The sequence below is a fragment of the Ruditapes philippinarum genome, unplaced genomic scaffold, assembly GCF_026571515.1.
Source record: "Ruditapes philippinarum isolate M1 unplaced genomic scaffold, ASM2657151v2 ctg8050_1_1_1_1, whole genome shotgun sequence".
NCBI lineage: Eukaryota > Metazoa > Mollusca > Bivalvia > Venerida > Veneridae > Ruditapes > Ruditapes philippinarum.
In genome coordinates this window covers 101,587-118,438 of record NW_026853747.1, presented here as the reverse complement: position 1 = coordinate 118,438, position 16,852 = coordinate 101,587, and the positions used below count along the sequence as shown (strand labels likewise).

The 16,852-nt window shown below is 32.5% G+C and overlaps 2 non-coding genes across 2 annotated transcripts; both read right to left on the bottom strand.

Moving 5' to 3' along the window:
* Positions 1-13,567: 13,567 nt before the first annotated feature.
* On the bottom strand, positions 13,568-13,639 carry Trnat-cgu (transfer RNA threonine (anticodon CGU)). Its single transcript has one exon. It is a non-coding gene; the product is annotated as a tRNA-Thr (tRNA).
* Positions 13,640-16,780: 3,141 nt separating this feature from the next.
* On the bottom strand, positions 16,781-16,852 carry Trnat-cgu (transfer RNA threonine (anticodon CGU)). Its single transcript has one exon. It is a non-coding gene; the product is annotated as a tRNA-Thr (tRNA).

The following is a 16,852-nucleotide window of genomic DNA, read 5'->3' as shown; positions in this document are numbered from 1 at the left end:
TTTATCTTTTGCTAAAGACTGTATTTGTGAGTAGAGTGATAGTATACTCGTATAACGTGTGTATTATGATCAATGTTTATATATCAAAACTGCATAACACATCTGTGTTCAGATGCACAATACAGTTACTGTATTTTAGTATTTATAATTTAGAAAAAGTTATATTACATAAACATTAAAATGTCTTGCACTAGCAATCAATGTTTGCTCATTAAAGAAAAATAAACATGATCCCCTGGATATGAATAATTTTAAATAAATAAATAAATAAATAAATAAATAACTTGAATCTCTTAACAACAAATTTTGTTACCATTTTAACCGCGAAAAAGATAAATACTACTACTAAACAAACCTTAGTGAGTTAGATGAACAAAAACTAAAAGGTTTTCATCCGTTACATAAGTCTATATGACGAGACTATATACATATGAGCCGCGCCATGACAAAACCAACATAGTGCGTTTGCGATCAGCATGGAATAGATTACGCGAATGCGCTGGCTGGTCTGGATCCATGTTGGTCGCAAACGTACTATGTTTGTTATGTCATGGCACGGTTCAATTATTATTATTATATTTCAAACCATAAATCTGATCTCCTCAAAGCAATTTCCTGTACACTTATTTAACATAAATATGAATTGTCCACAAAATAAGTGTATATGGACAAACTGTGAAGACTTGTTTCCAGTTTCTGTGTTTCCTGCCATGCATTATTCGGGACAAATGTCTTTCATTCGATACTACAGATATTTTAATTATGCCTTTATTGTGATCTTCAGGTTGGATATCTGTAGCTGATTTGCTTTGTTACTTACACTTCATGCATATCTGATAAGTGTATAAATTAATCTTTCTGTAATAATGATTATATTGATTATATATTGATTATATCAGTAAATTATTGATGGGTTGAAAGCAATAAAGAGTAACAACTCTACAGTTGCCGAATGCGAAATCTACTTGATAAAGGTCGAGTTTTATTCTTACAAAATGGCAAGTGTAAGTATTATTGCACAAATGTGTCGAACACTGGATTTTTATGACGTAGACAGAGCATATAATATCAATAAATTCCGAAGTTTAGATTTCTAATCTCCTCCCGTCATGGAAAAACGACACTAGCTTTTGTTCCCAATATGTACTTAGTAAAATTTTTCACAGACTGATACGCGAACTAAACTTACATCAAAATTTTCCATTTTGTAAACATACCATTATTACCCAATTATATCATATAAATATTTTTATTCTACTTTTAAATAGATTCTGTTGTGATATCTTGTTATCGTTACTCACTGGTAAGGTACCTGAACCATTTCTCCATCTTTTTGCACATTTTTTCTGTTTTTTTATTTGTTTTTTTTTTTTTTTTGGGGGGGGGGGGGAAAGTAAGTACAGGTAGTATTTAATAGAGTATTTAGGTGTCAAAAAGTAACTTCTTTCTTAACCTTTCTTTGCTATTTTTAGGACGAATTATTCTACAATTAGCTCAATTTTCTTCTAGTGATAAAACATCAAAGTGCTCTAAAACATTTAAACATTATACAAAATATGCTTGCCCTTTCTAAAGGAGAAACATATTCGTTTCTGAGGCATAATATGGCTTTACATTAATCTTGTCACAATATCGCATTTCTAATAACTTTATTAAGATACAGAAAGCGAAACCAAGCATCGTATTTACGCAAATGTCTATATTGTTAAATAATATTGACAACCGGAAGCCATATAGTATCCAATTAACGGGTTTATTACGAGTTCAAATGGAAAACAAACATTAAAATATAAAAGAGAACTCTAGAATTCTAGAATCATACAGACTATAATCACGATGTCAGCTTTGAATATTTTTGATATGTGCACCTACTTCAGATAAAAAAGGTTCCGACGAAACAGTGCAAGAATATAAACTGATGCCCATTTTAACAAGCTTCTCAATTAACTTGTCACTGCAAAATGGTTTACTATATCTTCTCCATATCTGCCCGGTCTAATTCATTTAATACTTTCCCCATAACCTAAAAATATTGCCAGGATTAATTCTAAACTGTTTTTTTTCTCCGACATGGAATAATGAATCAAACCACTGTTTGCATGTTCAAACAAAATTTGCTGACTTAATTCTTTATATGTTCAGTCTCAGTACAGCATAGAATATTCATAAATATAAAGGAAAGAATACAGTTTTATAGCAGCTACATGTGATTGAGTTCTTACAATTCAAATATTACGAAAAGGCATAATAATCTTTGGAATACAATAAAGATATCTTTATAACTTATTACATTTTTAACCCTAATGTAATCAAATTCATCTCAAGTTTATATTTATAATATCCAAGCCGAAGTAACATAAACTCCTTTAAGCTTTTTTATAAACTTATATATGTGAAAAAAATACATGTTAAAATCGTGAATATTGATTGTCAAAGAGGATTTCCTTTCAATTTCATCATCGTTGTCGTTTAGATAATTTTCAGTTGATTTATGTTGTTCTTCATTTTTGTTTTGTTTTAGAGCTGAACTTTAAAGCCCGTTAATAGAGTTACGCAAAGCCTCATGCTTTATACAGAAAAGCATATTAAGAGGTAAATGGTAAAGCTAAGAGGCTATACATGCAAATTTACTGTTCCTTGTCAGGGTTAACAAGGTGGTCTTGAAACCTGTAAACTGGGGATAGCATTGACATTGTTTTGTTTTTAGTCCTCCGAAACAATCCATATAAGAACCTTCATGGGCTTTGTTGGCTAGATTAATATTCAAAACAGAAAGAAAGATTTTATTATGTGAATATAACGTCAATCGCAATGTTAACTCTCTATTTCGGTACAATCATATACACGTACAACTTTGCCTGATTCGTTGAAGCGCGGGAAAAATATGCACGTCTGAATACACTTAGGATGTTTTATATTGATACAAATGTATCTAATATTAGAAAACAAATGTAGATTCTTTGTGCAGTGTCGCAAGGTTATTTTGTCGGAGTGAAAGCAATACCGTTATTTAAACCAGTTTCAAGCATGTAGGAGAGTGTGATGGACACAGACGATAATTTACATTTAGAAAAAATAATTAAAACACCGAAATTGTCTGACAGTAATTGCCTTTATGCCAGGAAAGACACGTGTTTAAATTTAGCCTAGACATAAATGTGTTACGGTTGATAAACATAATTAATTCAAATACACATACGTTCTACAAAACTTAATTGTATCATAGCCTGTTGAAAATGTGTTAGATTTAATCGTAAACATATACATGCACAGTGCGTTATATGTATATGAGTGCAGGTATTAGTTACCCACACTCCAGAGCATGCCCATTGATTGGCTCATATGTTCGGGACAACATAAAAAGGGATAGCGATAGAAATATCATATTCAGATGTTTGTTCATTCGTTACCTTTTCTGGGACTTATTATTGTGACAACAGGGAACGTGTTTTTATGTTTGACTATGATACAAAAGAGAAAGGACATCAAAACACTCGGCAATCTGATTAATACCCGGGGTCTACGCCTCCCTCGTACAAATCAGATATCCTCGTGTTCCGACGCTCTTTCTACTTTTAATCAGTCTGCTTCAGATTTTGTCTTATAAATGGCCAAGTCTGAAAGACATATCATTGAACGTATGTAAATGTTGTACCATGGAAATGACTTATATTAAATATCAGATAATTTTATTAAATATCAGATAATTTTATTTAATACAAACCTTTCCTATTTATAGAATTTTACAATAACAACGAGTATTTAGATAATTATTCTAATTTTCTGAATTAATGCCGTTTTTAAGTATCTTTTACTAAGTTCTAATTAAAAATGTATCATATTAAAAAGTATTGTATTACAATGTTGTATTTGTGGTTCTTTTGTCAAGCTTCGTGATTTCTGAATTGCATTTCAAAAAACTTCTTGCAATAATTTAAAGCAGCATGCCGTCAGATTCATGCAAATTTTCATATATTTTTTTCAATGCATTAACAAGTAAAATATTGTCAAGAACAAAGACGGTAACTTACAATTGCAAACGGCACTTGAAGCCTGCGAAAAGTATTAAACATAAGTCAGAATATGCAAAAATAGCCCTTACTGTGTTAGTAACGGAGTAGTAATATGGTGATAATTGTGCAATATCAGTCTATAATTGCAAATTGAAACATGTAAATTATTTCTTAAATTGTGAATTTCTTAAAGGTTGATTTTTTTTTATAAATAGTTTGGCTCATTTGGAGGCGTGCAGCTTTAAGCCAAACTATATATAACAATAATAAGCTTTTATATAGTCGGTAAGCAAATGTAAAGTCAATAAAGAAATTTCGATCACCTACGAAATTCAGACTATAACACGTACATAAACTTCAGTCATTGTAGCAGCGTATTTAATTTCCAGATTGTTTCTCTCAAATATGAGAGGTCCTATACCTTATTTCATCTTCAGCAATAAGTCGTTTTAAAATGCCATAAAGACCGGAATGTTGCATCTGTTGTTAATCAATTATGAAGAACAAATTACGGCAATTTGCCTACTGAGATATTGTTTGTCTCAAAATATCTTTCCAATATTTTCCGACCTAACAACCTATATTAAATTTAGAAATTAAAAATATTTAAACTTAAGACAAAATTCATGGAAACAAAGTTTGTTTCCTCAGACATATCAATAACAATAAGTTTTACATTACTTTTGAATTAGGAAAATATGTTTTCTGAAGTGCAATAAAAGAAATCTCCTAAAATATTTCAATAAATAAAGCAAGGCCGTATTTTTGTATGTGAATATAACAGGAGTTTGAATTTGTATGCTATTTCATTTGATAACTCGTAAATTAAATTTAAAAATGGAAATTAAGGCTGTTTTACCATATGTTTTTAGGTATTAAAACATTGGCGGTTAAATCATTTAAAAGGACTCCACTGAGGTTTAAAAGCCTAAAAATATTACATTTGAATTTCTTACATAAATGAGCTGAGCTGGGGCGCTTTAAACAGAAATATATGCAAATATAGTTACGAAATATACTTTGAAATCAATTGAAAATCATGTTTATGCTTTTCTTAGTCCGATTTGAGTGAAAAGCGTTTAAACGCTTTTAATTTTTGGTCATATATTTACAATTTGAATAATTATTCTGGAAAAACGAAGAGCGCGAATAATCTGAAATTTTGCACAAAGATTACCTACAGCAAATGGTGCATTTATCTGGAAAAAATATTTTCGGTCCCATAGTGTCAAAAAACCTCAGTGGAGTCCCTTTAATTTTGAGATTTCCAGAAATCGATGAACTGGAAGTGGTATCGGATTCAAACGAAGTTATATGTAATTTGTTTAAGTTTAACGAACGACGATGAGCATGTATTCAAGCAATATATGTATTTTCTTAAATGGCTGATGCCCCAATAGTTGGCAAGACCAGCCCCGGATGAGATTGTTACAAAGTCACATAATATTTTCCGATGTGATTGTGCATCTGTCAGCTAAAATCGTTTCACAGCCGCTCAATCATTTGATCAAATCAAAAAAAATTCTACCACAATTGCATAGGAGAGGTGCATCCCTTAGCCTTAATTTTAGCTCTATTTCAAAGTGATATGTGATGTGTTTTCTTACAGATATATTTGTCGTGGCTTCAATATCTAGTAAAGGTTTCAAACAACAGAGTGGTGAATTTCATTCAAACCATGTTTCATTTATACATGTATTTTACCAATATTTGTATCTGACGAAATATTATTTCAATTATTTATAACATTTATTCAACGAAATACATGTTTTTGTAACAATTTAACTTAAGGTATGTTATTTGTTTTTATCTAAATTCAATCATATCCACCTCTGTCAACATAACTCAAAGATCAATACTTTTGACAAAAACAAATTATCAATATATAACTAATAGTATATTGTTCGCATTACTACATATAATTCATATATTTACATACTGTTTTGTGTACTTTTGTATGATGACATTGTCTGTGTCGTTGATTTCTTCCTAAACGTTTGATATTCTTCTCACAAGGCTTTTATTATATTAATAAATTATAATATAAATTAACTAATGATTATATTAAGTCCAGCACTTTAAAGTGTTGAAAGTACCGCTTAAGCCGGTGCTAGGGGGGCGTGAAAGATGTTGCACTTTTTTCATTTCCCTCATGTACAGACTCAATCAAACCAAGTTTGCAATTTTTATGTAATTTTGCTGTTTAAGTGCTTCCGAGGGATCACCTTTTTCAGATATTTTAAAGGAAACAACATATACTTTACAATAAACAAAAAGAGAGTATATTGAGGAGAGTGTTCATAATAAAAAGGTTAATTGAAGGGCCTAGACAATACATGAAAGGTTAACAAACACAAAAAAATAAAAATAAATAAGAAATAAAAGAAAAATATAACCGGAAAGCTTTAAAGCATAGTACTGTATTTTCTGAACAGAAATGTGTCTTTTGTCAAATTCCAACATTCCCTCTTGTCAACAGATTTGTATCGAAATATTATGCAAATGTCTCAAGTAATCAGTAACTCGATTCCTTTTAGACACATCGAATTCCAGAAAATTAATTAAATGACTTGACTTCTGCTATAGTGCATCGAGCGGATTGCGAAATTAATTATCTTGATGTATATTGCTACAACTAGTGAAGAGAGGTGACATCCAGTACTTAGATCAGTTGTTGTCCTATTTTTCTGTGAATCGAATATACGCCAGTCTGTTTCCAATACCAACACGTGGTTAGAGTCGTCTGTCTGATATTAAACCTGTTAGAATCGAAAATGATAAGAGCAGTATGTACAGGCTCTATATTGAAGCCTAATTATTACTTACAAAAGCGCTCAATGTCATCAAAAACATAAAAGAAGCAAAATGTTAACCAAGTGGTATTTTGACTTCCGGAAAAAAGTTTTTCTAGCATCACCTTTCAAATAAACAGACTTCTTTACCTAAAGTCGAAGCCTAAAAATAAAATTCAAATTCATTATAAATATTTATTCAAATAAATAGTTATATAACTTAAAATGACTCCACTGAGTTGTTGTTTTTTTGACATGATTGAACTAGATTTTTTCGAAATAAATGTTCAATTTTGGTGTAGGTCTCGACCAATAACATGAGTGCAAAATTTCTTATCATTCACTTTCCCTTTTTTCCCCAGAATAATTATATTATTTTTTTTTTTTTAAAAAAAAAAAAAAAAAAAAAGACTCAAAATTCAAAAGCGTTGCAACGCTTTTCACTCAAATGCGATCGAATGGCACAAAAATACGATTTTCATTTTATTTCCTTGTGTATTTTTGAATTATCTTTTGCATATGTTATTGTTTTAAGTGTTTCGGCCGATCTATGTAAGAAATTCAAATTTTATGTGTTTAGACATCAGTTGAGTTGAGTTCCTTTATCCAGTGTATACAAAATGAAAATATATCTGACATTATATTATTTGTCCGCCGATCAGGTCTCTTTTATTGCTCCGCGCCTGTGGGCGCGGAGCTTTTTGTGTTTACTATTTTGTTTGTCCATGGGCCCGGATTTGATCAATTAATCCCTTCGATTTACAGCTAAAAATAAATCCGCATTCAAGAACTCCTTTCGATTTCTATATTGGTTTCCCCTTCGGTGATTCGCAGCATGTCATATTAATGAATGAGAACCGGAAAGCAGTTCTGCTGTACATGAATTCGAAAGCTATAAATAGCTATAAATGTTCTGATTTTTGACACTTAGGTTATAAATTTGTTATTTCCCTTTTTTAGTAGTACATGAAATTATAATTTGTTACATTTTGAATTACATTTACACACAGCATATCAAGTATACTATTAGTGATTGAATTTGTCAATATAATGAAGATTTCAGGCATAAGACTTTTATGATTTTGCTTTCTACTTTCAGTATTAAAAGAAATTTAAACCATTTTTTTAAATTTGACATGAAAAAATGCATGTAATATTACTATATTATAATATTAGTCCCTTTAGTAATTATTTGTATTATTGTTACAATTACAATAAAAAACAGACTTTGATATTTCTATCATCTTATGTTACTGACTACAGTAGTGACACAAACAGAACACAGTACAGTCATGTCACATAACATTTACAAGTCTTGTTTGTATTCAATGGAATTACTTTCCTTACCAGGTAGGCATCAGTGAAAGCATTTTTTTATATTAAATATCTTTCCCCTCTTTTTAATTATGGACAGTGCATAAGATAAGTATAATTATGCAAAAAATGGTTTACAAAACATTCGGAAAAAATCTACAATAGTACTTAATCTGAATATAACATGACCTGTGCCTGGGACATAAGATAACTTATGTCAGGAATAATTTGGTAAGGTATCTGTAATGAGCGCATTTTTTGCGCGGAGCTTCTCAATTGCTGCATTGCAGCAACATTTGTACTTGTTAGTTAAGAGTGACCAATTACAAGAAACTGCAACATTCATCTAATTTAGAATAAAGTAGATACATAGAGAAAAAGAAACCATTGTCTTGTCATTTAAACTTGTAAATAGATACTATGCGGGAAATATACAATCATTTTACTTTCATACAGGTATTTGCACTTAACTGAAGTGTAAAATTTGTATACCTTTAAATATAAAATCTAAGCATGATAGGCTTTTCGGCCATTTCAACTTGGGTGGTTCCAGTAGTCCTGCATGAAATATGATAAACAAGATCCGTTCAATGAACGCAACCCCGCAACAAGAACCAGTGGCAAGGATACTGTATATAATCACTCTTAGGATATGTTGTCTGCTTTTTTAATTTGTCTTTTGACGTCTTATCTGTGATATGCAGTCTTCATAACCTCAGATCCCCTTTCAATATTCCATTTTATTTAGTTCCGCCCATTGTTTTCTCGTTGGGGCAAAAGCATTCTTTTTACTTGGGGACCATTCGCCGCTTTTCATAAAATGGCACTATTGTGTTACATTAAAGGTTCCATTATAACCGCCGCATGAACACAACGGATGTTTCTAAACTCAAAATTTCACCATTTTCGTGTTAAATGTTGAATTCTGCTTAAGCCGGTGCTAGGGGGCGTGAACGGTAACTTGCACTTTCCAGTACCGTCCATGAACAGGCGGAGCCTGCAACAATTTCTATTTTGTTGTGTTGAACTTTCTTTAGGGAATCTGTTTTTCTCTATTTAATTCATTTTCAGGTCCATGCACGTCTACGATGATTCTAACAGCCTAATCATTGATTGACTGTTTAAAATGAATACATGATTCCTTTATCCCCGTGTCGGATATGTTCGTTGGTATAAGGGCAATGTCGCTGACGTAACCGTTATAAATCACAAAATTTATAAAAAGCGATAATTTAAATAAACCCTTCATTTACGAACACAGTAGAATAATTTTAAACAGATGACCCACTTTCAATATAGAAATACGATGTACATACCTTCCGGTATTAAAGCAGAGCTAGCATTTTTCTCCGAGGGGTATTTTCGTGGTTCACATTTGATTGCTGATCAAACAGCTTTTAAGAAGGAAAATCCATATTTTTGAACATTAAATTACGGAATCCTATAAGGTGTTTCAAAAAGGCGCTGGGCGAGGACACGAGGTTCCTACTAGGATTCTGTATTAAATCCTTTTTCAAACAATAATCCGTTTTAAAATGTCAGTAAACTAAAATAACGATAACGACTGTAAGACTAACAGTTAACTATTCACATTTTGAAGTCTTATATGATTTATTTTTTACAAGTGGGGCATAGAAAATTGTCCCCAAAAAATAGATAAATACAGAATCCCTAAAGAAAGCCCAACACGACAAAATTGAAAATGTTGCAGGCTCGGTTTGATTGAGCCTGTTCATGGACGGTACTGGAAAGTGCAAGTTACCGTCCACGCCCCCTAGCACCGGCTTAAGCAGAATTCAACATTTAAACATGAAGTAGTAAAATTTTGAATTTAGAAACATCCGCAGATGTGTTCATACGGCGGTTATCATGGAACCTTCAATGTGACACTTCCGTGCCATTCCATGAAAAGCGGCGTATGGTCCCAAGTGATAAAAAGCGTGTGCCCTAAACGAGAAAACAATGGGCGGAACTAAATAAAATGGAATTTCGAAAGGGGATCAGAGGTTATGAAGCCTGCATATCACAGATAAGACGTCAAAAGACAAATCCCCAAGTCTCAAAACTCCAACATCTGAGCAAATTATCAAGTTTACGCATCCATCACATCCCTGACTGGGTCATACTGGGGACATTGCTGGGTCGTATAGGGGTTGCGTTCATTGAACGCCGCCTTTCCTTGTTGATCTTGTTTAACATATTTCACAGAAGTGAGATACGGGCATTTGTTCCGGTCTTGCAGAAGTGGTGACAAACAATGCACTTGTCAGACTCTGGAATGTCACTGTTATCACTTTCATCACAATCTGACAGATCCTCACCAATTAAGACCAGAAGGACCAGGAACAGGCAAATTTGGTCAGTTAATTTTTACTTTTGATGTTGTCTTTTTTTAGTTGGCACAATTTCTATAGAAGGTTTGGCTCGTCTTTTCTGAATTTGAACATTTTCTTCTACAGCTTTTTAAACTTCATAGCTTTCCCACTACCAACTTTTCCAAAAGTTTTTCTTGCTTCAGCAGTTTTTAAGATCCACCCGCCCTCTATTTTCTAGGAATATTTCTGCTGACAATGGGTGATCAGAGGTGAGTTCTTGTAATTTCTGGTTCACAAGTTGCAGGTTGAGCAAAATCAGTAGAAGATGCAGTTAACTCTGCAATGACATTGGGGGTTAAAGGGAAAGTCTCCAGATTTCTTAAAAGCAAGCTGAATAGGGCCGTATGACATGCAGAGTTCCTTGTCCTTTCAAAAGGTCCAAATCAGCTTATAATATAAAATATTATACAGGGGGTGTAAAACGTTACTGCAGTGTGGGGGTGCTGCGTTCATTGAATGCCGCCTTTCCTTGTCGATCTTGTTTATCATATTTTAAACAAACAGCAAGTATGATGTTGAAAAGCACAATAAGTTATAGGAATGGTAATATGACCTCAGTGTCCATCATATAGTATGAGAATAAAGTTGTCGCAATCACGAGCTTGTAAATACTTCAGTTAGTGCTCCTCCATGTACTGATTAAAAGTCTCCGAGTAAGATCACTTGTACCAGTAGCACCAGGTGAAGCTCCATCAAGTAGAGATTCTAACATTCGTTTCCCTGGAAATATGAAAAATGGAGGAATCTGCTGACCTAGAGCATCTATACAGCCAATGACGATATCATTCTTGGCTTTTCCTGATGTGACTGCTTGAACTTTGTAGTTCTTACCAGCTACAATGTTGAGTGGCTGGTGCTCGACAGTTAAACCCTTTCGTCTTTATTGAAGATGCAACGTGGTTTGTTGGATAGACTAAACTTAAAAAAGAGTGTTTTCCCTGACAGTATTTATTAATAACATTTTCTGTGCCACATTTAGCCCTTGCAGCCTCCAGAGGTTTTACAACTTTGAGCTCTGGCCATCTGGACATGAAAGTATAAAAGCAGTAATATCCAAAAGGATGGACCTTGTCTCTGACACCAAGATAAAATGCTTAATCAGGGGCCAGGTTAATGTCTCCTGTCGTGAGTAATCAAATAGATAAATACAGAATCCCTAAAGAAAGCCCAACACGGCAAAATTGAAAATGTTGCAGGCACGGTTTGATTGAGCCTGTTCATGGACGGTACTGGAAAGTGCAAGTTACCGTCCACGCCCCCTAGCACCGGCTTAAGCAGAATTCAACATTTAAACGTGAAATAGTAAAATTTTGAATTTAGAAACATCCGCAGATGTGTTCATAAAGCCTACTTCACCCACAACAGTCACATGTTGGACCAAAATTTCCTCTTGCTCTTGCGTGATCACTGACCTGATCGTATTGTGTTGTCAATGTCTACCTTGTCTTTGACACGGTCTCTGAGGGTTGAAGCAGGTACTGAATATTTTCTAGCTGCTTTATCGATTGGCAGACATTCTTCAATGACAGCCTTATATGCGTCATTCACATCCTGGACATCATAGGACCTGTAGGGACCACAAACAACAGGGTGTCCACTGCAGAGAAAAACAAAACAGAATAGAATTGTAAATCAATTTACTTTCCAATACCGGACTTTTGTCATATGGTACCAGCATTTATTTGGACAAAACATATTACTATGTGAGATCACTTTTGATCAATAAAAGTCACGTGACCTTTGGTTGGGAGAATAGATACATTGCAGCCGAACTATCATGTTTGCGATGTTTGCGATTGTTCTGCACTCACCTCGGCGTTCTGAAAATTCTTTGGACGCCTTGAGAGCGCCACCCGAGTGTGACAGGGGTTTCAGGAATACATGTAAAAATATTCGTATCTACATAAAAAATTTCACTTACATTTTAACTTCCATGTTGCAACAAACATTAGCACTGTTTACATTCCGATTAATCACGTGAAGGAACCACGCGTGCACACAAACTTATAACGGAAAACGGCGAAACCACGAAAATACCCGACGTTGGGATACCATAAATAAATGAAAAATATTTTTATACTCACTTGCCAGAATTAATTCTACCACAGAAGTATTTAATGAAAAATCAATTATAGCGACCAGGTGTTGTGATGTAGACGAATTTAAGATACAATGTACCTTTTTAAATAAACTTTTGTTTGACCATTATCTGGAAAAAAGTGATCCCTCGGAAGCACTTTAAACAGCAAAGTTACATGAAAAATGCAAACTCGGTATGATTAAGTCTGACGGATAATGAAAAAGTACAACATCCCTCAAGTCCTCCCTAGCACCGGCTTGAGTGGTACTCAATTCTCAACACTTAAAAGTGCTGGACTCCCGAAGGACTAGAACAACTGCAGTTACAGTAAATGCAGTCAGCTTTCTAAAATCATCAATCCTTTTTCTCATAAAATGTTTTTCTTACCTTTTAGGTATATCTGCACACTTAACATTTTGTATGACAAGGACTTAACTTATACCGTCGTTAAAAAGCAAGATGATTACCTGTTCCTTATGTGTAAGTAAATCATGTCTAAGGTAAAAAACGTTGTGCTGAGCTTACACCTGAATAGTTCAGCTTTTGTAGCGATTATATTAAATTAATTAGCCATGCCACATAAATCACGCATTTCTTATGTGATTAAGATACATTAAAGCCAAACTAAGCATTGTATCGACGCAAATGTCTTTATTGCAAAATACACTTTACAACCGCAAGCCATACAGTATCCTAAGCAAGGGTTTAATAAGTGCAAATGGACAGCAAACTTAAAAAAGAATAAAATGTTCTTTTGATTAATGATGTTAGCTAAGAATATTTTGAATATGTATTGATTACCAGTGCATAACTATTCTGAAAACAGAAAATTAGTCAGACAAATGTGTATAAGTTTCTTGCAATACTTTGCTATATAATACATAATGGCCTTTGGAATTAAATGAAGCTTGAAATTTATGTTTCAAATTTTTATGTCTGTGAAAAAGCTTTAAATAAACAACGTAGTACGCTAAGAAAATATTAACAAAAAGTTGCCTCCAGTGAGGTTTGAACTCACGACCCCTGGTTTACGAGACCAGTGCTCTACCACTGAGCTATAGAGGCAGTTATTGTTAGCTTAATCAAAATAAATGTTGTTTTGTAATGAAATACTTTTGAGATTATTTCAAAGCAATTTTGTATGATCCAGACACACATTATTTGATGATAAAACAAAAGTTTGGGTTATAGTACATGCATATATTTTTTGATGTTGAAATCCAATTATCAAATATATATTTTGTTCTTCCAAAATAAGTGATAACTCCATTGAGCTACATTATTTAAAGGCACGGTATTTTTATTAAGGTCTAATATTATGTGCCTTTATTGCATCGAAAACAATAACAAACACAACCATAACAAACATTCACTTAAGGATGTTGAGTACAAAAAAGATGAACCTATTTAATTGTACAATAAAATTTGAATTAAGTATTAATACTGTGGTGAGTTTTTGCAAATTTAATCTTTCTTATTTGCTATGGTGCAAATTATTTAGTCATCAAATTATGCCACAGATACACATAAACCGATTTTTTTATCAATAAAATGGTCTGGTCCAGAATTGTTTAATCCAATCTCAGAGCTATATTTAGTCTTTATATTAATTGTATTTAATTAAAGCCGTAAAATATCAATTTGGCTTCATGTCAATAAAATAAATCTGTATAGACTTTTCATTAAATAAATAAACATATGTCTCAAATCCGGTACAGTTGCATTTATATCGTTTGCAGCTGCCATGTAACCGCTAAGGGAATTTCGTTGTAAATGAAGAAGAAATTTTAAAGGCCCATTTTGGTTTAAACATATTTTATTCCTCACATAAGCATATTTACATACATGATATTTACAATCAAAACAAGAAAAGGATTAGACTGGAAGCAACCTAATGCTAATGCCTAAAGGCCCATTTTGCCTAAGATATAAATACAATTTTCATTCTTTAGGAAAAGCAAACAATAGTTTTATAAAATTTAAATATTGGTTCTAGAGCAATTTAGTTGCATATCAACTGCAGAAAATTTCGCTGAATGTGAAGTTATTGAACACTAGAATTAGCAAAATGTAAACAAAGTAGTATCTTGATTTCCATTCAAAATATTAAATAACTATATTTTACTTATTGCCAAAATGCAACAGAAGCAAAAGATGGTTCAGGTACATGTAATTGGCCAATGAGTAACTTTTTGGAAACTATAACGTTAACAGAACACCAACAAGCTTTTGAGAAATAATTGGCCTTTAAATGTTTGTAACAGTAGTTAAATGTCTCCTTCAGCGTTTCAACATTAATGTCATTTTATACGCTAGTCTCTGTCGTGGAAGCATTGAATTTATAAAAATTATAGTATAAAGATAGTTAGCATTATGAATACGATGAGTATGTTCGCCCATTTGAATACAGAAATGCAAAAATAAAAATGTTAAGTTCGGATTAATTACGGTATTGATAAATGCAAGATTAGAATTAATGCACCAAACATATTAACCAGACATAACAGCATAGTTAAACGGTATAAACATTTACATGCATACAGCGCTTAATGAGTTGTTGAATATGTATGTGAAAAAATTAAAACAAGAATAGTTCATTTTTGGCAAAAGACACGATTCTACGTAATACTATGTACTATACTTGTACTTTAAATAAAACACGTCAAATTAAATTATGAATTATATAAATAAACCAGATTTGGAGATATTAAAATTTCTAAACTTCAATTTAATTATTACTTTTTGGGGTAACACTTGGTATCCGTCTTGCTAGATGTTATCAAAAGTACACATTTAACTTTCAGGAAAATACGCTCGTAAAATACATTATAAATAAAATTATCAACATGGGGTCTCAATAGTAAGGTTCTTCCTTAATATTTAACTTAAAGTATAAAAAAATGAGTTTTTCTTGATTACTTTTATCATAAATTTGTATTTCTTTAACATACAAACAGTTGTTTAGTTAATAAATCAATACAGTAAAATATTCTACAAATTTGATTAGAACAATTTTGTGAAGGTCTGGTCGATGTACACATATCTTGGCACGTTGCCTTGAAAAGTGTAAATGAAAAAGGTTTGGACAAAGTGCAAGAATGTAAATTTAATTTGATGCTTATTTGAAATTCTGTGTCACAAAATTAAGATCAATCTTATTTAGAAATTAAATTAAAACGTGCTTGAGCGACAAGCCTCTTAATTAACTTGTCACTGAATACGTTTTTTTTTACTATATCTTCTGTCCGTACTAATGCATTAAAAATTCCCCTGAATTGCAACTTTTCATTTGCGACTTTATTCTTATTTTCTTCGATAAAAGGTTATATCGCATCTTGCTTCCTAAACCAGTATCGATGCAGGTATACTTAAGAATGTATTGAAATACACAATAATGTAGTTCTTTATATCTTCTTGATTCACATATTTAGTCTCAGTGCAACTAGCTTAGGGAAATACCACATTAAACACAAATTCAGAAATATCCACAAAGGAAATTGATATACATCAATGTGGTACTGTTATCCCAAACAACGCAGGACCTTCGTAATGCGTTTTGTCGTTTATATACGTTTTGTGAACTATTGTCTGAAATTTTAGCATTCAATTGACCAGAATCGACGTGTTTGCATATATATTTAAATAATGCAAAGGTTTTCCCAAATAAAGTATAACGGATGACTTTAATATTATATTGCATGAAACGAACACTAGAAACAGGGAGAATGCTTAAATATAAGACACTAAATAATTAAATGTTTATTATCATTAATTTATTTCGTTTCGTTGCAGTGAATCTGTTCTTTACAATGAAATTGTATTTTTGTCAATGAATTTGTTTTATAATCTTAATATACTTAGAAGTCAAATCTCTTGACAACAGATTCGTAAAATGCCACACAAACTAGGTCCCAGACAATCTATTTCACTGTATATCAATATATATAGTACTTAACATATTCATAGGTTTTCAGCCGTTCCCGAAATGTCAATGTGCAAGTCGGTCATTAATAAAAATAAGTTCTTTCCGTTTATCGTGATTCTTACAGCGTGAAATAACTGAAATATCTGCATTTCATTATGACCCATATTGCAACGTATTCGCCTTTTTGGAAGGCACCTTATTTTCGTCTGTCAAATATTACGAAAATAAAAGCATGGAATATGGACTTGCGTAACTTTTATTTGACGATGACAAAATTAACATGCCTCCAGTGAGGTTTGAACTCACGACCCCTGGTTTACGAGACCAGTGCTCTACCACTGAGCTATAGAGGC